Genomic DNA, 26,027 nt, shown 5'->3' on the forward strand with positions numbered 1-26,027 from the left:
CTGGATTCCATGAATCCCTGATTAACGAGTTTTACAAAAGACTTTAAAACTGCCCAAATAAATGGAGTCAGATTTAAAGGGAAGTGTCTGAGAGCCCAGGGGGTTGGTTGTTGTTTCAGCTTTCAAAGCAAGAAATTCTGATCCTCTGAGGCAGTTTTGCATGGTCATAGAAAGCAAAGGATTTACCTAAGAGGTCATTAGTTTAGCCCAGAGAGTCACCAACTGGGCTTTGTGCTGCTTCTTGAGATGGGGATAAGGTTGATAATGAAAGTGCTGGTCACTTACAAGCCTAAGGAGAGAAGGAAACAAAACTGAGAGATTTAAGAAGAAAAGCTTCCATTGCTTTAGATCATAAATCAATAGATGGATTGATAGATCTAGTTAAGTGACTTGGCCAAGGTGGGTGGTTAGTCGTTTCACCCTAGGTTACAAAGGGAATAAGCCTCAGAGGAGGGATTAGAACATATTCCAAAATGGTGTCCTTTCAATTATGCTATTTGGGAATCATAAATACCAAGATAGAAGATGGAGCAGAGGCTTTCTCATCTAACTGGTCAAGAAATTAAAGCCCAGGGGTCTTAAAATGCTTGCCCTATCAGAAGTATGAGGCTGAAGAGGAAAAAATTGAAGCAAGTGAATCCAAATTTAAAGCTCTGAATCCCTTTCAGACTATCTGTAACCCATTCTACTTTTATTCACAACAATAAAAACAAGTCACATTTACCTAAAACTTAAGATTTGCCGAGCAATTTGCTCACTTTGCCTCAATGGAGCTCCCTTGTTTCTTTCTTTAGTGTCATCCAGTGACATTTCTTTCTTCTTTAAGCAGAAGAATGAGGTCATTCTGCATTATCTGCCTTGATTTGGATTTGGGTTTATAATGGGGAACCATATCAGACTTGTTTCAGAGTGGTATTGGGAAGATTCCCATCCTTAGGAGAGCATCATATATTGAATGGCTTGATTGGCTCAGTTGGACACTCAGGAGAGAATATGATGCTTTTGTTCCCTGAGAATGGGTTTGAGGATTCCCATTCATAGGAATTCTTAATCTGGGATCGGCAAACTTGTGTAGAGTACACGTACGTGTATGTGTGTATGTGTGTGTGTGTGTGTGTGAGACAGAGAGAGAGAGAAACAGAGAGACAGAAAAGAGAGAGAAACAAAGAGACAGAGAGAGAGACAGAGAGACAGAAAAGAGAGAAAAACAAAGAGACACAGAGAGAGAGAGAGCGAGAGAGACAAAAACAAAGAGAGATAGAGAGACAGAGACAGATAAAGAGACAGAAACTGTTCTTCAGTAGTGACTAATGGTTCATAGCTCCATGTGGGGTTTTCTTGGCAAAGATATTAGAGTGTTTGAGGCTGGATTTGAATTCAGGTCTTCCTACCTCTAGAGATAGCACTTTATCCACTGTGCCACCTAGCTGCACATAGTAAATACTTTACATCTTAGAGAGTTTACAAATAAGGAAACTGAAATTAAGAGAAGTTAACTGATTTGTCTCTGGAAGCACAGGTATTATGTGTGAATATGTAAGTGTCAGAATTTAACCTTTGGTCTTCTTGCATTTGAGGCCAGCAATTTAATTGGAGAAGAAATGTCAATACCTTAAGAGCCTTAAGAGTCCCAAGGTATTATGTAATATGACATAATATAATATAATGTAACATAATAGAGAGATTAAGTGCTATAGTCATACTCCAGAAGGAGAGATAGGATCTGAATTTTCCCCTATTACACTATTGTTCTTTTAAAGCAGGGATGTATTTTTGTTTGACTTTATATTCCCAGGGACTAATATATGGTAGGTACCATGACAGAAATTGTCTAGGGATTTGTTGATAAATACAGCTGCCAATTATAATCATCAAAGAAGTAGAAATGTGGAAAAACTGGCTTATTATGTGTAGAGAGCATAAACTTATTGTATTCAAAAATCAGGGAGCCCTGAGCAGCAGTTTCAGCAACCTTGAGTAGGTTTTATTTACACAATGGAATTTTATAGAAGGCAGTGGGAAAAGGTAGTGATTTATATATCAAAGAACAGGTAACAGAAGGGGAAGATCTTTATCAGGTAAAACAGCAAACTAGTCACCAAACACTGGGGATGCAGTTGGAATTTGCAAACTATTCATTTACTGCTGAGCTAAGGTTGATGTCTCAGCTTCATTTTGCATACCCCAGCTAATTAATGGAAGTAAGACAGTTAAGCCAGAAAATTGTCTTATCACAGGACTTAATAAATATTAGTTGATTGTTAGATTGATTGAATACATGTCTTTCTCAATTCAGGCCCAGCTCATTATCCACAGTTCCAGTCTCCCTCTCTATTGGTGACATTTGTTTTTAAAACTTGGAGTTCCAAATTATTTCCCTATCTCCTTCCTCAAACCTCTTTGCCTTCCTCCCCTTCCTCTCTCTCCCCCCCTAATTGATAAGGCAAGCAAATCAAAACAGGTTTTGTCCTCTAGGGCTGTCTGCTTGCTGTGGACTTAAAACACCATTACTAGGACTTCATCCTCTCCCCAGAGAATTGCATTTATATGATCCTGGCAATTAAGACTTTTTCTATAGTGTTATTGGCTACAGGGCCTCCAAATCAGATGGCCTAAGTTTCAGCAGTTTGGTAGCTATGTGATCTTTCTCATGCTATAAGAGGTGGATGATAATAATAATAATGACACCTACTTCATAGGGCTATTATGTGGTTCAGATAAGGTAATATATCTAAAGATCTTTATAAGCCTAAAGAACTATTATTATTATACCAGGGGAGTTAAAGTTTTTAGTGAAAGAAAAGTTAAAACTTCTTAGACAATATTAGAAGAATTGCCAGAATATGTATAGAAGTGAAAGGAACTTCTCTTTTTGTGAAGACAGTTGAGTTCAGTAGGAGGAAATATTCTACACAATCAGAATTAAATGAAAGAGTTGGTATAGGGGTCTAGTGGAAACTTACAGGATCTCAGATGCTTTTCTTCAAATAGAAGAAGCTTCAAATAGACTTGCTTTTAAGACAGTCATGATATAATAGAATTAGAGTATGGCACTGACATGTGAGGACATCCTGTTAACTGGTTCTAAGAGGTTACAGAAGCAATCAAAAAACTGGTTAGCTTCAGCAACTGCCTCACTTGATCACACTGTTTCTGAAGTCAGCAAAGGAAGTGGAGACTTCTAGCCTTATGAGTTTCAAAGGTCTGGAGGACCCTTGGACATCCTAGTCTTCTAAAAGTTAGATTGGCACTTTATCCGGTATTAATGTCCTGAGACCTAAGAAGTGACCTTCAGAAATGATTTTTGAGACTCCAGACCAGTAGAACTTGAGATGAAGTCTCTTGGACAGTAGTGATAACATTTGGATACTGGACTTTGGTGGGACTGATACTGTAGGAATTGAATTAAATTTTAAGCCTACCCTGAAATGAGCAGGACAAAGTACATATGCTTTAGAAACATTGGAAGAAATGTTTGTGCTTTTTTCTTGCTACAACTTTTTGTTTTGTTTTGTTTTTCATAAGATTTTATTTTTGTGTTCTTAATAATTATGATCAGAATAATAAATATTGAATTAATTTTCAGTGATTATGGTTGTACCCAAAGTTTCAGATTTTTTTTGTGTTTTATATATATGTATATATACATACATATGCACACACACACACACGTATAATATATGATTGATCATTGTTGTAATCATCATTTTAAAAATAATATTTTATTTTTTCCAATTACATGTGATGAGGTCCTCAGTAGCTAGAGAACTGGAGCATTGATGGAATTACTCCCTAGGGCAGACAGGAAAGGTCTCTGATAAAGATCTTATGGTTCCACCCTCTGTGGATGTCCTCCAGTCAGAAATCCAAGTTATGTCAAATCCCTGAGCTGCCATAAGTCATGGGCATGCTCGCCTTGCTGCATCCTGTCAGAAATTCAAGTCATGCCCCTGAAGTTAAATTTTCCCTGTAAATTTGTCCATGGCTCATGCCATTTTTGCTGAACCCTAGTGTCTCAGTCCACTCTGGCAGTCTGCCTCATGGTGTCTTTCCCTTCACTCCATCCCCATGCCACATGGTGTCTCTCTCTCTTATCCCCCACTATGCCTTATGGTATCTTTCTCCTTATAATTAATTAACTCTTTTAGCGTACTGCCAACTAGGGACATGCGCCAACCTCATAGGGTGTTTCCTTTTCTTGGCTAATTGTGAGTTCTATTAGGGAGCTTGTTTTTTCCATAATTAATTATTAAAACTCCTTTCCTATGTACTCTCCCAACTCTATTTCATATTTACCACTCCTGTGTCCATTGTACCTCTTCATTTTGTCTGTTAACCCCTTCTAAATAAAGCTACCTTTTGCCAAAGAAAATGGCCATTTTTAATTCTTCAAATTACTAAACCCCAACATTTGGTGCTCTCTTAAATTCCATCATCTGATGCTACAACATCTGCTACCTCAACCACATCACACGTAAAGACAATTTTTAATATTCACTTAAAAAAATGCTGAGTTCCAAATTTACTCCCTCCCTCCAAAAATGGTAAGCAATTTGCTTGTTATATCTTTGGAATAATTTCCTTTTGTAAAGACAATTCAATGTGAAATGGTGAAGTCCTAGTTGCAAGTCTCTAATAGTTGGAGGAGTACTGCTGGTAGGAACCTAAGCCCATAGGAAGACTCCTCCCCGCAAACCTCGGGGTAACTTAAGAGTCCTGAGAGGTAGATTTCACAGTGGTTCTGAAAGAGTGAGCTAAAGTGATTATATTCCCTCCTATGTATGTTTATGCTCAATCATTTTCAATCTTGTCTGACTGTACATAACCCCATAGGGGTTTGCTTGGCAAAGATACTGGAGGGGTTTACCTTATTTTTCTCCAACTCCCTCCTATACAAAGATTAATAATAATTAAATATTTATGGCTATTTCCAGCTGATTAATCATAGTTCATAGATTGATTTTGGGCACTGATATGGTCAAAAATATGAAGCAAAGTACAGTGGGGGTCGGGGGGAGGGAACAGACCTGAACCAGTAGTGGGCCAGCAAGTGTTTTACCAGTTGGCTCTCAAAAAAAAAATTAATTTTTAAATTTAAATTTAAATTTAATCTACACAATTAACATTTTCTCCATCATTTCCTTGAGTCTAGACCAACTACAAGATTTCTCAGGTGTAAATGCTCACACTGGAAATTTAACAATTGTTCTGGGGATTTAGTTGAAATACAATCTTGAGGACTCAGGAAACCTGCTTCTGTCATTTATTAACTGTGCTCATGGGCTCATATGAGCATGCTCTCTGAGTACCAATTTCCTTTTCTAATGAAAAGACTACCTATAGTAATAGTTTCCCTGGGGTTATGGTAAGAGTCAAAAGGCTTAAGATATTATAGATAGGGTAAAAGTCAGCCATTGTTATTATTAGAGCTACATCTGCTACAGGCTAAGGTAGGTAACATTGACCAAATCTCTTACCTTTGAAGGACCCATTTTTTTTTTTTTTTTTTTTTTTTTTTTTTTAATTTTGCCTTTTATTTACAGGATATATACATGGTAACACAGCATTAACAATTGCCAAACCTCTTGTTCCAATTTTTCACCTCACCCCCCACCCCTCCCTAAATGGCAGGAACCAGTAGATTTAAATATATTAAAATATAACTTAGATACATAATAAATATAAAAAAACATTTTTTGCTGTACAAAAAGAATCAGACTCTGAATTATTGTACAATTGCTTTGAAAAGGGAAATCAAAATGCATTCATAAATAGGGATTGGGAATTCAATGTAATGGTTTTAGTCATCTCCCAGAGTTCTTTTTCTAGCATGCTGTTCATTCATTACTGCTCCATTGGAAATGATTTGGTTGATCTCGTTGCTGAGGTTTGGTCCATCAGAACTGGTCATCATATAGTATTGTTGTTAAGTATAAATGATCTCCCTGGTCCTGCTCATTTTCCTCAATCAGTTATATAAATCTCTCCAGGCCTTTCTGAAATATCCTTTGGTCATTTCTTACAGAACATTATTCCATAATTTTTATACCACAATTTATTCAGCCATTCTCCAACTGATGGACATCCATTCAGTTTCCAGTTTCTAGCCACTACAAAAAGGGCTGCCACAAACATTCGTGCACATACAGGTCCCTTTCCTGAAGGACCCATTTTCAACCATAAGTGAACTAAAGCAGTGAGATCCAACTTAATAGAAAGGATCCCCGATGGTCCCTAGTGACTCAGAAAACCTCACATTAACATTATGTTAAAAAAATTTTTTTTTTACTCTTTTGTAAACATTTCCAATTGTAATTGGGAAATTCCCTTAGTTAATTAAATTAAAATGCATTTTAATCTGGTTTGGTCTGCACTAAAGTTTTCTGTTTGTAGCAGGGAGTTTGACAACTCCTGATTAAATGATTTCTAAGCTTTAACATTCAATGAAAATATTCCTTTTATCTGATCATGCAGATGATAGATAGATAGTAGTTAGAAAAGATACATCACTCCATCTGGAGTCAGGAAGACCTGAATTCAAATTTGACCTTAGGCATTTACTAGCTGACCTGGACAAGTCATTTAATTTCTTTTACTTCTTTTTTCATCTGTGAAATGGGGAGGATAGTAGTAGCATCTACATCCCAAGATTGTTGTAAGTATCGTTGGTTAAATCCCCAAATGTGAAATAGTTTTAGAAAGAAGTGCATTAGGTTATTGGGTACAGGACAGCAAGCTGGAAAGGAATTGGGGCTCTCTCTTGTCCAGCCTCTGGTGGGCTTAAATTATAAAAGATTTAGGCAAGGGTACCTTCACAGGAGTCATTCAAATGACAAATATGACATTAAACATATTATATATTACATGATATATAATTATTGTGTGGGACAAGATCCCCTTTCCCACATTAACAAATCAGACACATCTTCAAGTACAAAAAGAAAGCATTTATTTAGTCCATGAAGAGAGAGGCCCAGATACATACTTGAGACCTATCTCAGCTCCTGCCATGTGCTCCTAGAACCTGACCAGCTTCCGCCAGGTGAGGGATTTAAAAAGCAAAAGACCCAAGCTTTTTCATTGGATAGACTAAAAGGACGTAATCATCCTTGACCAGTGGTCACCAATGTTGTCTGCTTCCCATAGGTCGTGTCACTTCTTGAAGGTCTGACCCTTAGAGACCATGTGACTCCCTGCAACCTAAGGTTCAAGACCTGATTTTCCCATCCTGGGAATAGGGATCATGTGACTTAGTCTCAAACTGAGAAAACTTCATCCAGTCAGTCCCATTCATTATAAATATATTAGATGTAACACAACAAATGTAAAATATGACAACTCTTTGAAAAGAGACTAACTTGAAAGCAGGGCAGATTGAGATGGGTATCAGTAAGTAGAAAAATTCAATAAAATTTGGGCAAAGCCAAAACATGAGCATCCCAAACACAAGCATGGGGGGACTTAAAATAAGACCTGGTTTAAGGACATCCAAACTAAGAATGTTGGGGTGAATCTATGACCTGGGGGAACCCAAAAAATCTTGTAGTTATCTTCAGTATTCCTGCAGAGTTATTAAAGTCAAGCAACATTTTGGGTTTAATCTCTAGTCACAGAAAGTTAGATTTTTTTCCCTTTTATTTATTTATTTGCTTGGTTATTTAATTATCTGTTATTTGTTGCATTTTGAATTCTGAGTTTTCTCTCTCCCTCTTTCCAACACTCCATTAGAGAGGGCCAAAATTTGATATAGATGTGTGGAACCATACAATCTATATTTCCATATATCAATTCTTTCACTGAAGTTAGATAGCATTTTCCTTCATAAATTCTTTGAGTTGATTTGATGATACACTCAGAATAGCTTAATCATTCACAGTTACTCTTTGAACAATATTGCTGTTACTATATACAACATTCTTTTGGTTTTGCTCATTTTACTTTGCATTACTTCATTCAAGTTTTCTGTTTTCTAAAACCAATATTGTTATTTTTTTTACAGCACAGTAGTTTTCCATCAATAAAATTAAATTCAAACAGTATAATAACTTTTTTAGTTCTATCCAACCAATCTAACTCCTCCTTTATTAATTCATCTTCCATATCAAGTCCCCTAACTATGATGCACCCCAAGGATCTGTCCTAGACCCTCTTTTCTATGCATACTTTCTCCCTTGGTGATCTCATCTGCTCCCTGGAGTTTAAATTGTTATCTCCAAGCAGATAACACCTAGATGTAGTTATCTAGTCTTTGTCCTTCCATTATGGTCTAGTCATACATCTCGGATCCCTTATTGAAGATTTCAGACATCATAGAGGCATCTCAAACTCAACATGTCCATAACAAAATTCATTCTCTTTTTACTCAATTTATCCATCTTCTGAATTTCTCTATTATTTTGAAGGCACCAATAACCTTCCAGGCATCCAGATTCCCAGCCTCGGAATCATTTTCCATTCTTTTCTCTCACTCACTCTGCATCTACAATCAGTTGTTAGATCCTTCCATTTCTACTTTTATATTTCTTTTAACTGTCCCCTTCTTTGTATTCAGACAGCCAGCACCCTAGATTAGGTCTTAATCACCATTCTTCTAGACTTCTACAATAGCTTCCTCATTGGACTTCCATGTTTTGAGTCACTTCTCTTTTCAACCCATCCTCTACTTGGTTACCAAAGTGACTTTCCTAAAATGTAGGTGTGGCCATGTCACACCTCAAAAGAATTTCAGTAGATCCTTATTACTTCCAAGATCAAATATAAACTGCTCTGTTTGGATTTCAAATCCTTCTCAATGTAACCACAATCTAACTTTCTTTATTTCTCTTTTATCTATTTGAAATATTATTATCATTTTCCCCCTGTGTGGGAAGTTGGGGTCAGGTAATGATAATGATGAGTGATAACTTAGATTCTGCAAATTACTCTTTTCTCCTCACTAGAAGTTCTTGATAAGGGGAAACAAATTGGTGAGACAATCAAGAAGTAGTAAAAATCTGGTCATGGGCAAGCAGACTCCTAGAGATTTCTTAGATTTTTCTGAGTTTTTTTTTTTTTTTTTTTTAGTTTTTCCCTTGCCCTTGGGAGGAATTTCCTGTTAATTTTTCCCTTCGGAAAAGACGAGAGAGACACAGAGAGAGACAGAGACAGACAGAAAGACAGAGACAGAGAGACAACTATAGACACACAGAGAGAGACAGAGACAGTCAAAGACGGAGAGACAGAAAGGCAGAAACAGAGGAGAGAGACAGAGACACAGAGTGGGGAGAGAGAGAGAGACAGAGACAGAGAGAGAAGGAGACAGGGAGAGTGAGAGAGAGAGGGAAGGAAGGAGGCAGACAGAGATAAAGACAAAGAGACACACTGAAAGAGACAGAACCAAATAGAGACAGAGACAAAGACACAGAGACAGAGAGAAGCAGAGAGGAGAGATACAGACAGGGGTAGGGGAAGAGGAGAGGAAAGGAGAAAGAGAGATGCTGAGACAAAATTTCAGAGGGCCATACTATCCTGAGACTTATGAGTCTGTCCAACAAACTTTTTATTAAGCACTACTTGGCACCATGACCTGATCTAAATGTTGAGTATACAAAGGAAAACATGTAAGTTTTACTTAAGTAAACACCTGAGTAAATACAAAGTGTGTGTTTGTATACATACATAGATTAATTTACAGATAGGGGGAAAATAAAGAGTACAAGATCAGAAGAAGCCTCTTATAGAAAGTTATAGAAGCAAAATATTAGAATGCCATGTATTGGAAAACAGCAACAGGCTGTGATGTAGAGTTCATGAGGGGGAATAACATGGAATCCATTTGGAAAGATGGATTTTGTGCCTTTTCCTGCCCAGTACGATGAACATGGTAGATACTTAATAAAATGTCTGTTGAGCTTATTATTCTGCTACCTGAGAGACAAGAGAGGCTGACTAACTTTTCTCAGCTCAAAAGTCTTTCAGGCATGCTACAATTCCCTTTCTCTTGGAAATTAATTCTACCCATTATGTTATCAGGTAATGTAATTAAATTACTTCTGCAATAACTGCCATTCATTTCAATGCATTTGAGATTTACTGCCCACCATAATCTGCATATAGTTCTCAGGCCTCACTTTACTTCAGTGGATAATTTATTAAACAAGTGACTTAGAGCTTTGGGCAAAAAAGCATCCAAAGAAGATTCATCCTCTTGGAGAATACAACATTTGGAGCCTGGTGACCTATTAGGAATGCAAACACCCCCAAATTCTCCATTCTGAAGGGCTGTGCTGACTCATTCTGCTGTTTGAGCAATTACTGGAACACTATGTTTTCCTCAACATTCCCTGTTTTTGGATTTAGAACTAACTGGAAGCAACCAGAGAAATCATTTAGTGTAACCTCATTTTAGACAGAAAGAAGCTGACTTTTGCGAGATCACCCAAGTAATGGTACAAGTCACTTAACTAATGTTAACCTCACTGTCTCAAAAAATCCAAATCAAACCAAAACAAAACAAAACCACTAGGATCTGAATCTAGCTCATCTCTTTTGGGTCAGCTAGCTCACCTGATACCAGATACAAGGTTTGATCCGCCATTACCATTGTTTACAACATGATTAGCAGGGTAGTAATGGTGGTTAATAACTGGCTGCCAGGCAGGTCACCCTAATTCTACCAATCTGAATCAATCTGCTTGAGCCTCCACTAATGTGTTTATGTTTAATAGTTACTTATCAATTGTATATTTGGACCCAATAAGAAAGTCAGAGGTCAGTTGCCCAACCTGCTCATTTTTAAGAAAGGAAGACCCAGAAAAGTTCATTTGCCCAAGGTTTTGTACCTATTAAATAGCAAAGTCACAATTCAAATACAGATCCTGACTCCAAATGTAGCATTTTATCTGCTACACTTATGTCTTAGATAGTTAAGTGGAACAAAGGATAGAGGACTAGACCTGGAGTCAGAAAGCTTCATCTTCATGAGTTTAGATCAAGTCTCAGACACTCAGATACTTCCCTGTATCACAGGACTGTGTGATCCTGTTTACCTCAGTTTCCTCATCTGTAAAATGAGCTAGAGAAGGAAATGGCAAATCACTTCAGCTATCTGCCAATAGAAACCCAAAACGGGATCCTGAAAAGATAGATACAAATGAAACAACTGAAAAACAATAAAATGTCTAGAGTCTAAGCAAAAGCATTGAATGAAAGAGCATGGTAAGACAGGCTGCATTTGAACATTTTCCCAATTAATCTCTCCCATGAATACAAGCATACAACATCAATAGGAAAAATGGACACACTTTAACACTACAAATAGAAGGTAAACAGATAGAAGGGATACCATATAAGGACCAGGGCTATTCCATGGGGCAGCACAATTCTGAAAGGTGTGTGAGAGAGATGGTATTGGGCTCCTCCACACTGCTATCTCAATGCTCTCTTTGGCAACTATGTGGTCTCTGAAGAATATGTGGTGTGATGACCGCGTATTTTAAAATCAGCCGGAGTCAGGAATTCAGGTTAGGGAAAAATTGTCAGTCTTTATTCTCAATGAAGAAAAATCGAGGTGGGAGAGAATCAGCAATAGCAATGTGTGCAGCTGAGTCAAGAAGCTAGCTAGATCAGAAGCCACAAGACCAGCAGCTACCAGAATCGAACCCAGGCCCAATCTCTCCCTACCTCTCTTCCTGTCTCTCTGCCTCCACCCACCAAAATCGTCATTTCCTATACAACACATCAGGACTTGCACAGAGAGTGGGCGGGGGCCATTCTTTATCCAAGCATGTATATTAACAGAGTATAGTCCAATTACTATTTAGCCTCACATGCTTGGGACCTCAGCCCATTACAATGTGGTATGGCAGCTAACCAGTCTCTGTTGGGTGTTGCTCAGTGGCAGGCTCCAAGGGCAGTTCAACCATGTTCTGTGGTCACTATGCTGTGGCCACATGTGGGTCAATTAACTTCGGCTGAAATCCTCAGATGAGATTATTTAAAAGTACCTGTAATTTTCCTTTTAATTTAAAATCCAGGGGGGTAAGCTATAGCTCTTTTAGAAAGGCAGGGATCTCACATACTCCATCACTGGCCTAGGGAAAAACTTGCAGTTGCTTTTTCTCTATAACCAAGAGGATGTTAGGTCCTTAGAATATGGGGTTTCTAAGCTTTTCCTCTACCAAAGTACAAGTTATTTTCTCAAGAACCTATCTTTAGGAATATAGAGCAGCCAGTCAGCGAAGCAAAGCTTCTGGTAAATGACTATTTTTTTAACCTTATTTTCTGTTTACCAAGGGCAATGTCTCTGTCTTCACCAACACGCATAAACTGTACCCATTCAGTAATTTTAGGGGCTGCCCTGCCAGTTAACAGCCAAGGGTTGCCTGGGCCAGATGCCCCAGAAATTCTCTCAAATGCAATTTATGTTCCCGGGATGAGAGGGCAAAGGGCCAATGGATGATAGCCTAGAAGTAGAGACTTTTGAAAACAATATCCTTCCTCTTCCAATCCTTTGTTTCATATTTCGTCTGGTCTGATACTTTGTGACACCATTTGGGTTTTTTTTTTTTTTTTTTTTTTTTTGGCAAAGATACTGGAGTGGTTTACCATTTTCTTTTCCAGTGAAGGAACTGAGGTAAACAAAGTTAAATGACTTGCCCAGGTTCACACAGCTAGGAAGTGTCTGAGATCAGATTTGAACACAGAAAGATGAGTCTTCCTGACTAGACCTGGTAGTCTATTCATTGTACCACCTAGCTGCTCATTTGTTTCATATATCTGCCTTTATTATGTACAGGTAGTTGGTCTAAGCCATAGCACCAAGCTATGAAGTGTACTTTGAGAGTAAATGATTTTAAAATTCTAGTATTGTACCAAATCAGCATTAATATTATGCAATCCATGCTTTTGATAAATGGTGTCTTGAAGTGCTCAGTGGAATAAGACTAACCCTTCTGATATGTTGAATAAATATTCACTAAAGTAATGTGATACAAGGAATACTGGGTAACAAAAATTTATCTCCCTCAAATTCCATCATTAGAAATTTATTTCTCTATGAATAAAGGATTTTTCAGTTCTTAAGAGTTTTCTATTAAAATGTAAACTTTTCAGATAGCACTGTTTTTTTAAATTAGTTGACAGATAATACAGAGTAAAGAATCCTAGGAATGGACCTAGTATTAGTGCCTGGGGAGGAAAAAATGGGGCCAGAAAATTGGATAAAGATTAAAGAAAGGAAAAAAAAACATGATTTTAGAAAATTGTCTAGTATAAATACTAATAAGAACTATGATAATAGCTAATATTTATACAGCATTTAAGTTTTGCAAAGCGATGCACACGTATTATCTCTTATTTCTAAGAAGTCCAAGGTCTCATGTAATATAAAAATCAATACAAAATTACAAGAAAAGGGTAAAGATGAGAAGAATATTGTATGTAATTATACAGCTCCAATACAACCTCCCTAACCAATCTATGGACTCTGAAAAAATGGAAAATGTTCAGAAAAACAAAAGAACTTGATCCTAATAAATTTTTTTTTTTACCAATATTTAACTGATTTAAAAAAAGACAATTTCTGCTGTTATGATTCATTCTAGTCAGAGATAATGTTTCAGAAATTAAGAAAAAAGAGAGAAGAGGCAGAGGGTAATCCTTGGTTGGTACAGAGAAAATGGGGTTCAAGTTGAGAGGAAAGCCTGATCTCTGCAGGACTTTAAGACTGAAGACATTGAAAACTGAGATAAGTGAGCAGAATAGATGCTCATTAACTAATTCAGAAACAAAGGGAATGCCTAAGAAGCTAAAATGTAATACTCAGCAGCTTGGAGAGACTTAAATGAACTGATACTAAGTGAACTGAGCAGAACCAGGAGATCATTGTACATGGCAACAAGATTATAGAATCATCAGTTCTGATGGACGTGGTTCTCATCAACAATGAGGTGATTCAGGCCAGTTCCAATGGTCTTGTGATGAAGATAGACATCTGCACACAGAGAAAGCACTGTGGGAACTGAATGTGGACCACAACATAGTATTTTCACTTTTTTTGTTGTTGCTTGCATTTTGTTTTCTTTCTCATTTTTTTTCCTTTTTGGTCTGATTTTTCCTATGTAGCATGTTATTTGTGTAAATATATATAGAAGAATTGGATAGGTTTAACATATATTTGATTACTTGCTATCTAGGGAAAGGGGTGAGGGGAAAGGAGGAAAAAATTTAGAACACTGTGTTTTGTAAGGGTGAATGTTGAAAATTATCCACAGGTATGGTTGATTAAATTCATGAGCTATTTCATTAAAATAATTTAATTTTAAAAATTTAATTTAAAAAATGTAATACTCAGACTAATTTCTCCAAGTTTCAATGAAGTTCCTACAATTAAAGTAGAGAATTTGGGTACAAAGTGAACAGTAGCATCCCTTGGAGCTGAGAAGCCATTGTGGAGGAAGGTGTCCTCCATTCAGCATTATCTATATCTTTCTTGGTTACATATGGATGCTACCCCTTTACCCAGTACTATTCCCCTCACCTCCCACCCGCTGAATTATGTCTTGACCTGTCAACATTTTGTCTTCAATTTGAATAACTAATATGGGCCTATACACTAGAGGGCAGTGCAGCTCAGTGCAACATACTGGACAGGGCTGTTGGAGTAGATGAGGTTACCATCCACTTCAACCATCAGGCCTTAGTCTAGCCAGTCTTGAAAAATCAAAGAAGTATTGAACAGCCCAGACTTGAGTAGTGCAGATGATGCAACCCTATATTCATACAGGCTACATGTTTACATAAGGTTTTCTTCTGGTTCTTGCCCCTTCTAATCCAAACTCCCCAAAGCCCAATCTGATGATTATAACCAGGATATGCTGGTAAATGTTTAACAACGGCTCTCAATTAAAAAAAAAAAAAAAGAATTTATGCATTACACACTTTTTAAGTTAATTTGCATTATTAACATTTTTCTTCACTTTCTTAAGTCTAAACAGTCAACAAATAAATCAAACTTTGATTTGTGGTATTGCTGATTTCCAAGGTGGAAATGTTCACACTGAAAATTGAACAATTGGGTTGGTTGGAGCTGGTTCCAGCACCTTTTTGATGATAGCCATTCTTGGCCATTGGTTCAACAGATTAGGTACCTAGGGTAGGAAATACCCTGGATTGTGATGGCAATAGAGGACTCTCCAACTCTAGGTCCCTACTTTTCTTCTTAACAAGTACCCCAAGACTTTGTCAGGGAGAAAACAAATTAAAAGACTTCCTTCTTCTCATACTTTCCTAAGAACTCTTATAAGTCACTAACTCTGTTCTGACCAGCAAGTAGGTCCTATAGTGAAGTTAATTGACAATTGAGCAGTTTTTGTGGGAATTAAACCCATCCAAGAGTGCTAATTGTATCCAAATAATCCTGGTACTTGAGATGATATTCCAGTGTAGAATCAGACTAGGGGCTAAGGCTTCAGGCCAAAGAGAATTGTACAAAACCATGTGCCAGTACTGGAAATAGAAGGGTAACTCACTCTGATTTCATATGCTAGCTAGATGTGTTGCAGCAGCAGCAATGACAGCTAGTATTTTGGGAAAGAGGGAGTAGCAGTTTGTATTTGAGCCAAGAATCTCAAAACATTTCTCATTTAGATCTATAGAGACTTGGACTTCTGGGTACTGGTCTGGACCCAGTTGTGCATAAGACTATTTCTGGATATCTGCTGAACTGGGACAGTAAAAACAAGTAAGAATCGAATGGATAAACTTTCTCTCTCTTCCAAGAGAAGAGCTGATGTGGGCCTCCTAGAAAAAAAATGTTAAAAAGGACACTCATTTCTTAGATTTCAGAATAAAAGAGAGTAGGAAATAACGTGGAAGGAGTTTTAGATGAGGTTTTGGAGAAATGATGGAGCTCATGGTGGATAACCTCAAATTACTCAGTAAAGTGAAGAACGTCTGTTGATGGAGAAGCATTTGGGGATGGATATATATATAAAAGGCTTTTGAGATTTGAAATAGGAAATCTAAGGACCACATAAAGTAGGGGTTCTCATGAATTACTAAACTCATTGTGAATTAGCAGTAATATGTGGCCATGAAAGCAGTCCAGTTTTAGGCTGCAATAATATATATCCAAAGTCAGGGAGGTGATAATCCTACTATAAACAGCCCTGGTCAAACAAATTTAGAATATCTTATGTAATTCTGGGCATTACTTCTTAGAAGGGACATTGTTCATGTTGAGAATGTCGATAAGATGGTTATGTAGATAGTAGATTGCAAACCATACTGCATGAAGATGAACTGGAAAAATTTAGAGTGTTTGTTGTAGAGAAAGGAAGGTTTGGGGTGACATGATTGGTGTCTTCATGGGATTGGCCATGTGATTATTTCTCTCCTTTATGTCTGTTTTGGAGACTTGTATAAGTCTCCCCTCCATAAGTTTTTATTAATCTACTCTCTGACCTGTGATTTAAACCACTTGTACACCTACTAATCACTCACATTTCTCAGGCTTTAAGTTTTCCAAAGTATGTCACTCAAGACCACCCTGTGTGGCTCATACATTGACTTAGAAGGCCTTCCTCAAAGAGAAGTTCCAAAAATATGCTGAGAAATGTCCTCCTTCTGAGAATATTAGTAGTAATAGTATTAGTACTATATGATGACCAGTTCTGATGGACCTGGCCATCCTCAGCAATGAGATCAACCAAATCATTTCCAATGGAGCAGTAATGAACTGAACCAGCTACGCCCAGAGAAAGAACTCTGGGTGATGACTAAAAACCATTACATTGAATTCCCAATCCCTATATTTATGCCCACCTGCATTTTTGATTTCCTTCACAAGCTAATTGTACAATATTTCAGAGTCTGATTCTTTTTGTACAGCAAAATAACAGTTTGGTCATGTATACTTATTGTGTATCTAATTTATATTTTAATATATTTAACATCTACTAGTCATCCTGCCATCTGGGGGAGGAGGTGGGGGGTGAGAGGTGAAAAATTGGAATAAGAGGTTTGGCAATTGTTAATGCTGTAAAGTTACTCATACATATAACCTGTAAATAAAAGGCTATTAAATAATAAAAAAAAATAAATTTCTTAAAGAAAAAAAAAGTAGTAGTATTAGTATCATTTATCCACATTACAGGTGAATAAATTGAGTCTTAGAGAAGAGGCTCATGATACCTACTTAATGAGACAAGTGGAGCTTGTATGTGAGATTTCTATAGTATCTTTTATCCAAAGAGTTCAAAACTCATTTTAAATTTTAGGTTTGGAATCAATTTTATTTTTTTTTATTGATAGGCAATAAAATATTAATAATACAATCTCATATACATGATAAGACAATAAGAATAGCAGCTGGTATTTACACAGCACTTTAAGATTTGCAAAGTTTTTTTTTTTGATAATAGCTTTTTATTTTCAAAATACATGCGCAGATAGATTTCAGCCTTCACTCTTGCAAAACCTTGTGTCAGAATCAATTTTAAGAGAAATCATGCATTTCTACCAACATCATCCCCTGCTGAACTTCTAAGGAGCCACAAGATTCAGAAAGGTCTGTGACCGTCTGTGGCAGCTCTAACAGGTTTCTCTGATTTGCTTATCCCGCTCTCTTTGCTACTTTGCATTCTTCTCTCCCAGAGTCACATCCTTTGGACAAAATTCCAAGCAGAGGGCGTTCATGAGGGTCTCCATGGTGATCATTCTTGCCCTGGTCACCATGGTGACCTTGGCTTCAGCCTCTCAGATAATTATCAGATCAAATGCCTATATGGTCCTCTTCTAACCCCCATCCCCACCCCCAATGGGAGCTTGAGTCTTAATCATGATTTCTGTCCCCTTGTTATTCTGGCATAGAATGGAGAGAGAAGAGCTGGGGATGAATAGGAGAGCACAGAACATTTGTCTGCGGGTGTCTGCCTCACTTAGTTTGAATAAAGTGCTCCGGAGCAAGGAGAATAGCTTCAGTTTTAGAGGGAGAAAGGTACTATATCGGCAGAGCTGGCAGGGGCTCTGGGCTGTCTCTCGTCCAGCTGCTCCTCTCAGATTCCACACACAGAGCCATGCAGGCACTTGGCTCCCCACCATCACCCTCTTTTCATTTGGCACTGTGGTTAGCCAATCACACAGTGTAATGCTTCAGCTGGAGGATATCAATCCGGGCAGGGACCGTTTAGGGTTTTTTTTGGTTTGGTTTTGTTTTTTGTTTTTTGGGTTTTTTTGTCTTTCTATTTCTAGGACCTTGTATAGTACTGGCTCGGCACATAGTGGATGCTTAAGAAATGCTTGTTGAGTGAATTGACAAACATTAATAAATCAAGAAATAACTGTGAAAATGCCTACTGTGTGCACAGCATGAGTCAGGCAATTGGGAAAATGTGAAATTTAGCTAAGTTATCCCTGTGCTCCTGAGAGTTATAGTCCTATAATGGGATGAGCTAGAATAGACGGAACATTTATATATACCAATGGATTATTCTCTCTCTCTCTCTCTCTCTCTCTCTCTCTCTCTCTCTCTCTCTCTCTCTCTCTCTCTCTCTCTCTCTCTCTCTCTCTCTCTCTGTGTGTGTGTGTGTGTGTGTGTCTTTCTCTCTGTGTCTTTCTCTGTCTTTTTTTCTGTCTGTCTATTTGTCTATTTCTGTCTTTGTCTCTCACTCCTTCCCCACTCCTGGGTCTCCCTCTGTCTCTGTGTGTATCTTTCTGTCTCTTTCTCTCTATCTATTTCTGTCTCTTCTCCCTTTTTCTATCTCTGTGTCTGTCTGTCTGTCTGTCTTTCTCGCTGTCTCCTTTTCTATTTCTGCCTCTGTCTCCCCCTTTCTCTGTCTGTCTTTCTGTGTTTCTGTCTCTCTCTGTGTATCTTTCTCTGTCTCTGTCTCAGTCTCTCTCTCTCCATTTTCTCTCTCATCATTATCATAAAGTAAGTCCAGAATCAAGCCAGGATATGAATGCAGACATGTTAAATCTTGTCTTCTTCTCACTATGATTACTTTGGACTCTTCCCATTGGTGAATGATCTATAGAGATGATTTGGACCACTTATGGGACAAAGAGATAGATAAATAGAAACATAGATACATAGATAGAAATAAATAGGTAGACAGATAAATAGAAACATAGAAATAGGTAGATAGAGATAGATAGAAACATGGACATATAAATAGATAGATAATCAGGCAGATAGAATGATAGAAACATAGATACATAGGTAGAAATAGATAGATAGAAACATAGATATATAAATAGATAGATAATCAGGCAGACTGATAGATATATAGAAACATTGATACATAGGTAGAAATAGACAGACAGATAGATATAGATAAAGATAGATAGATAGATAGATAGATAGATAGATAGATAGATAGATAGATTTCTCTCACCCTGTTTCTGAAGGGATCTGTGATTTTCACCTCTGGGGAGAGGAGGAGGAGGGCAAGAACTGAACCTTTGGTAGTTCAGAGTAGCCAGGATCCAGCCCAGCTGTGACTGGCCTTCATTCTTCTCTCTTCAAGAGGGGTTTCACACTAGAATTTTTGTATATCTCCATGTATATGTATATATGTATGTGGGTTTTTCCAGTCATATTTTAGTTATGTCTGACTCTCTATGACCCCATTTGCAGTTTTCTTGGAAAAGATATTGGAATGGTTAGCCATTTCTATCTGTAGCTCATTTTACAGATGAGGAAACTGAAGCAAAAAGGGTGAAGTGACTTGCCTAGAATCATGCAGCTAATAAGTGTCTGAGATCAGATTTGAACTCAGGAAGATGAGTCTTTTTGACTTCATGTCTAGCACTCTATCCACTGTGCCACCTAGCTGCCTATATATACATATATACAGACATGTGTACACACACATATAATATATATATATATATATATAATGTAAAGCACTATGTAATAACATATAAAATAAAATTTATACATTCAATATTTGTAATTTAAGCGTATAATGCTATCTTTTAGGAATTCTAAGTACTCCATTCACTCCAGAGGTGAGAGTAACTGTTAGCTTTCTTTTGCTAACATAGTTCCCTCTGTTGACCACACACACAAAATCTTGGGTAGTGAGCAAACCCATTTATTGAAGCAAATTATAAGTAAAAATCAGGGAAGTTATGCAGGTTCGAGTAGGTAAAAGAATATGAAAGAGTAAATGAGCTCTTTGGAAGATAAATAAATTCTCAGCCCAGCCAAAGAATGATCTCACTCTTCTTGGCAATCTCTGAAAGTGCAGATGATGAGAATCTGTGAGTCCAGTAATCAAAAGTTCATGGTTTACTTCTTACCTGTCTCTTGAACTTCTTCCTTTGCTCCTCACAGGTTCAGAGGTCTCTCAGCCATCAGAAGTCATGTCTCCCTCTATGTAGAGTATCACAGGGTTGTTCTTCAGGGAAACCTCCCAGGGCTTTGGTGGAAGTAAGAATATCAGGAGTAAAATATGCCTTGAAACAATGAAGCAGAGAATTTGCCAAAAGTACTGATGGAAATTATAAAAATAAAGAGTTCCTAAAGTATTTATAGGATTATAGATTTAAATCAAGCAAGGAAATACAAGATCTCCATCAGAAGTATCAAATACTAGGAGGCAATGCAGCTTTAACATGTAATTTAAAATGTTTAAAAAAATAGAAAAAAATAGAAGGAAGATAATGTGTAGTTTTTTTATTTTTATGTTAATAGGTGATTTTCGGAGTCAGTATGTGCCTGTAAGGTTTCTGAGGTATCAGTTATCATCCCCATTCTTATGGGAGTTTTTCATCATTGATTGAGTTCAGGGGTCCTCAAACTTTTTAAATAGGAGGCAATTCACTGTCCCTCAGACTGTTGGAGGATCGGACTATAGTAAAAACAAAAACTTTGTTTTGTGGGCCTTTAAATAAAGAAACTTCATAGCCCTGAGTGAGGGGGATAATAATCCTCAGCTGCCGCATCTGGCCGGTGGGGCCGTAGTTTGAGGCTAAACAATCCTTTCATTTTATAGGAGGTAAAACTGAGGCGATGATATTAGAAATGGTTTGACAAAGGTCATATAAGTAATAAAGAACAGAGTCATTGAAATATTATTGACTTTAACATGTAAACTGCAATAGGTGACTATTTTGAAAGGACCAATACTCATTAAAGTAATTAGTTTGGTGATGGTTGTAGTTTTTTTGAGATGTTTCCCTCCCTCTCCCATTCTAGGCGTACAGCAGCCACTCATAGATCTGACTTTACTGCTGAATGTCAAGAAAGTTTTGATTTGTTTTGTTTCTGAGCTAGATTGGTAGCCCCGAGAATTCACCCTGTTGGTTTTAGACTTAGAATGGATAGATTGATTTTAGCCCTGCAGTAGCTCAGAACTTTCCAATGATTCTATAGCCTTAGCCTCTCCCAGTATTAGATATTAATGGGGATGTGCCCTGAAGCCCTGAGTAACTATATGGTCCAGTGGATAGAATGCCAGGGCTGGGGTCAGCAAGATTCATCTTCCTGTGTCCAAGTCTGGTCTCAAACTCTCATTCGCTTGCACTATAGATAAGACACTTAGTCCTGGTTATCTCAGTTTCCTTATCTGTAAAGGAAATGGCAACCACTTCAGTATCTTTTCCCAAAACAAAGAAACAAACAAACCCCAAATGGGGTCTTGAAGAAACAGACAGGATTGGAATGAATGAAGGAGAATGTCAAAAATGTTCTGGATGATAGGGATAAAAAAAAAAAAGGCAAGACACTTCCTGCCCTCAAGAAACTTATAATCGAAGAAGGGAGACAACCTTCAAACAAAATGTATACAAAACAAGCTATATACAGACCAGCTTATTATCTGCTATGATAGGCTGCCTTTCAATATATACATAATTTTATGATTTGTTAAAGCTCAAATATTTTATTATGAAATAGCTGCTATAACTTCCATTCTGCTTTACAATTCATATAATTCACAATACGGATCTGAATAGATCAACAAAAATCCATCCACACTTGAAAAAAAGAGCTCAAAGCATGTTTTCTAGCTAGTGGCTAAAAAGTGGAGGTTTCTGTAAGAAACCTTCTCAATGTGGTCTATTCACAGCTGGTTGGAGAGTTGTCAGGTATTTAAACCAACTGTTTGGTTTGGAGCGCACGATAATCTTTCTTTTATTGAACCAAAGCTGATGACTAAAAATTCAAAGTAATAGCTTTTAATAAAATGAAATAAGCAATAAGATGGAATTAAATCAGGTATTAAACTCTCCAAGCACTCATTCCCAAATGACCATCATCCATCTCCCCACGTTTTCCAGGTGGAGTACTATTCCTGCTTCCAGCTACTTCCTTTCATCTCCAGTGTCTTCATCACACTAAGAGAGGGAGCAATCAATTTATTCATGGCAGGTCTGGCAACTCCTTGTGGCTCCAAGTCTTTCATATGATCACTCACATCCTAACTATACTGAACAAATGGGCTTCCTCTGGCCTCTGCTTGCTTCTACTGCAGTTATTCCTCTCCTGTTCTCAGATCATATTATTTCTAACCTGGTCTTTGGCTATGATATACCTGACTGCTCATAACTCATTCCTAACTTTATCTTCTTAGGTCTCATGTCTCATCTTCTATAGTAATAGTCCTACTGTCCTTTTAAAATTGGTTGTGCAGAAAGCTGCTGAATCACCCAAAGGTTGTTTTTTTTTTTGGGGGGGGGGGATATAATCCCCAAAGTAAACTTGGTATTTATCCTCTGGCCTCATCCCCTTTCTTTAAGGGTTTCCAAATGCTTAGGAACAGCAATATTTATTTATTTATTTGTCTGTTTGCTTACTTATTTATTTATTTATTCATCCATTGATCTATTTATTTATTTGTTTGCTTGTTCATTTATTTATTTGTTTGCTTGTTTATTCATTCATTCATTTGTTTGTTTGTTTTGCTGAGGCAATTGGAGTTAAGTGACTTAAGTGACTAGAGTCACCCAGCCAGGAAGTATTAAGTGTCTGAGGTCAAATTTGAACTCGGGTCCTCCTGACTTCAGGGCTGGCGTTCTATCTACTATATCAATTAGCTTCCCTTAAAGCAATAATTTTTATAAGTAAATAGCCATTTATGATTTTAGAGGCAAGTGGAAAAATCCCTTTCTCCCAAATATCAAATGATCTAATAGAATACTGACTATGGAAAATGTCTGAGCAGAAACAAAGGTTCTTGGAGGAGTTCCAGGTGTAATTGAGCCTAAAAGAAAAATCCTGCCTTTTTGATTTCAGATTAGGATCCAGTTTAAACCAGTATGCCAGACTAAGGCCAGGAGTTAGATCTTCCCCAGGAATGTCAGTTCCAAAGATTAGAGACAGACATCAGAAAAAGTATTACAAGTCTGGTTGGGTCCACAGAGATCAGTTATTAATATAGGATTATGACTAGAACCCATGGAATCATGGATAATGTTTTGGGCCTGGGAATCAAGGCTTCAAATTTTGCCTCAGATATTCACTAATTGTCAAAGAATAAATGAGAATGACTAAATTATTTTGAGTATTATACTCAAATCGATATACAAGGGTTAGGAAGGAAAATACTACACACTTCTAGAGAAGGAACTGATAAAATATGCATAATATGGTTTTACATACACACACATATACACATACATACATACAAATGTATATACATATTTACATATTCATATGTTAAATAATGTCCTTCTCTAGGGAAGAGGGGTGGAAAAGAATAAAATAGAATAAATAGATAAAGAATCTATTCTATAGAATAGAATAAAATATTATAAATATTTTTATAGAAAAAATAGAATAAAAAATAATGTCATTTAGTTAAGAAAAGAAACTATTTGCTAGCTATGTGATGCCTGAGCAAATCCCCCAAATCTGTCAGAACATCAATTTCTTCATTTGTAAAGCTAAGGAGTTAGACTAAATTCATTTAGTGCCTCTTGTGTGCTGGGTACTATCCTAAACGATAAGGTCCTTACCCCTAGGTGGGGTTAGCAGAGAGAACCTGAAGTATTTACTCCCTGAGGCAAGCAGGGAAGTGCATTGATGGGGATCAGTTTAATCTTTTAGTCCCACTTTCTGTGGAAGTCCTGGGTAGTCCCATCTTTCTGTTCCAGTCAGAAATCCAAGTTATGTCAAATTCCTGAAGTTAAATTTCCCCTATAAATCTGTCCATGGCCTATGGGATCTTTACTGAACCCCTTTGGGTTAAGCTCTCCACTGCACTCTGCCTCATGATGTCTTTCTCCTTCTTATGGTTAACTCTTTTGGGGTGCTAAACCCTTCTCTGGATTTAGCCTGCCAGTCAATGGCATACTCCCCCCTTATGGAATATCTCCTTTCTCCTGGCTAATTGTGAGTTCCACTAGGGAACTTGTCTTTTAAACATCATCATTAAAAACCACTTTGGTATCTAACTATCTGCTCTCCCAAAACTATTTCACATTTACCTCTCCTGGTATCTATTGTATCTCTTCATTTTGTCTGCAACCTCCTCTCCTCAATAAACCTACCTTTTGCCAAAGAGAATGGCCATTGTGAATTGCTGTATTACATAGACATAGAACTCCCTGGTTCTTTCTCCTTCCAAATTGCTCAACTCCATAGTCACAGCTTAAGGGCCTAAAAACCTGGTTCTTCTTAAACTGACTGTAGGAAACCTCAGAAAGAGAAAGGAGGCTATCGTTACCAGCTTTCCTGGGCCTGCCCCATAAATCAAAGACCCTAGCCTTTGTGATTGTGGAAGGAGGGAGGGTGACTAAAAGCAGAGGTCTATCTTAAGGGTTTGAAATTCCCATTTAAAATTTATTCATTTGAAAGAGCATCAATAGCATATTTTAAAATATGCATTAAAAAAATTCCCGGGGGGAACATGAATAAACAGGGCAATTTTGTTGCTGCTTTATTAAATGTAACATATATTAAAATGTAACATATATTTAAAAAAACCAAAAGTCTCAATTTCATATATACTTTTTTGTTCTTGGATTATTGAAATGTTTGTGCTTGTTGATGATTGCTAAATTCATAGTACTTATTAAAAATGTATTTGTTCAGCTTAAGGTTTTGCTCCTGGCTAAAAGGAACTTTTTTTTTGGTAATAGACAACAAACTAGTTATGCCCTGAATTAATTTATTTGGTCTGGGAAGTGGTTTTGATCTTGGGAAGGAAGAGAGGGAGAGTTCTGAGTTAGGATAAAGAATGCCTTGGGATTGGAGAAGGCCCAGAAGGGTAAACTGGATTGCCAAAGAAAATTCCACCCTTTCCCTCATTTTCCCCAAGGCCCTCTCTGCTTTCAAGAACCTGTCCCAGCCCCCACCACTCCAGTGTTTATATTTGTTGAATTATTCTCATAGACAGTAGCGCTAGCCTTGCATAAAATTCTGGGCCTCCCAAGACAAAATTTCAAACAGAGCTCTTTCACTTATTGCTTATGGCAAAATAGACAGTTCCAGGGCAGAAGGCTTCCTTTTCTTGAAAACCTCAGCTCTTTCTCTGCCTAGTTTATGCATGATGTTCAAGTGTTTCCCTAAAGGGATTCACACTTCTTTGGTCCCAGTGTGGCCTGTTGGGAAAAACTCTATGCTCCAAGTCAGAAGATCGGTTTTTGAGTCCCAGTCCAGAACCAAGAAAACCCCTCTGTTTGTTTATCCTTAAAATGAAAACAAAAATGTTTCATACCACTTGCCTTTCTATAAAAATGACCATTGTAATTATGAGGTAAGGATAATAATATGCTCTGAAATCCAAGATTCAGGAACCACATGCTTCAGACATTAAGGGAGGCCGGGTGGTTCATGAAGAGCTTTTTCCAAGATAATTTGAGTTCAAATCCTACCAATGACATGAATCTTGGAAAATCCCTTAATTTTAAATTCTCAATGTCTTCACAGGAAAATAAAGGGATCTAGCCCAGATGGCCTGAGAAGGCTCTTTCAGCTTCCTGTCTGAGATCCTCTACTAGTTCAATCTATGGAGGTGTTTGGTGATTTGTACTGAACTAAAGCTTTTAGGAGATAAAGGCCCTTGATGATTAGAGATTTCCCTCCAGTTCAAGGGCAAAGA

This window comes from Sarcophilus harrisii, chromosome 4 (genome assembly GCF_902635505.1).
Source record: "Sarcophilus harrisii chromosome 4, mSarHar1.11, whole genome shotgun sequence".
In the NCBI taxonomy this organism is placed as follows: domain Eukaryota; kingdom Metazoa; phylum Chordata; class Mammalia; order Dasyuromorphia; family Dasyuridae; genus Sarcophilus; species Sarcophilus harrisii.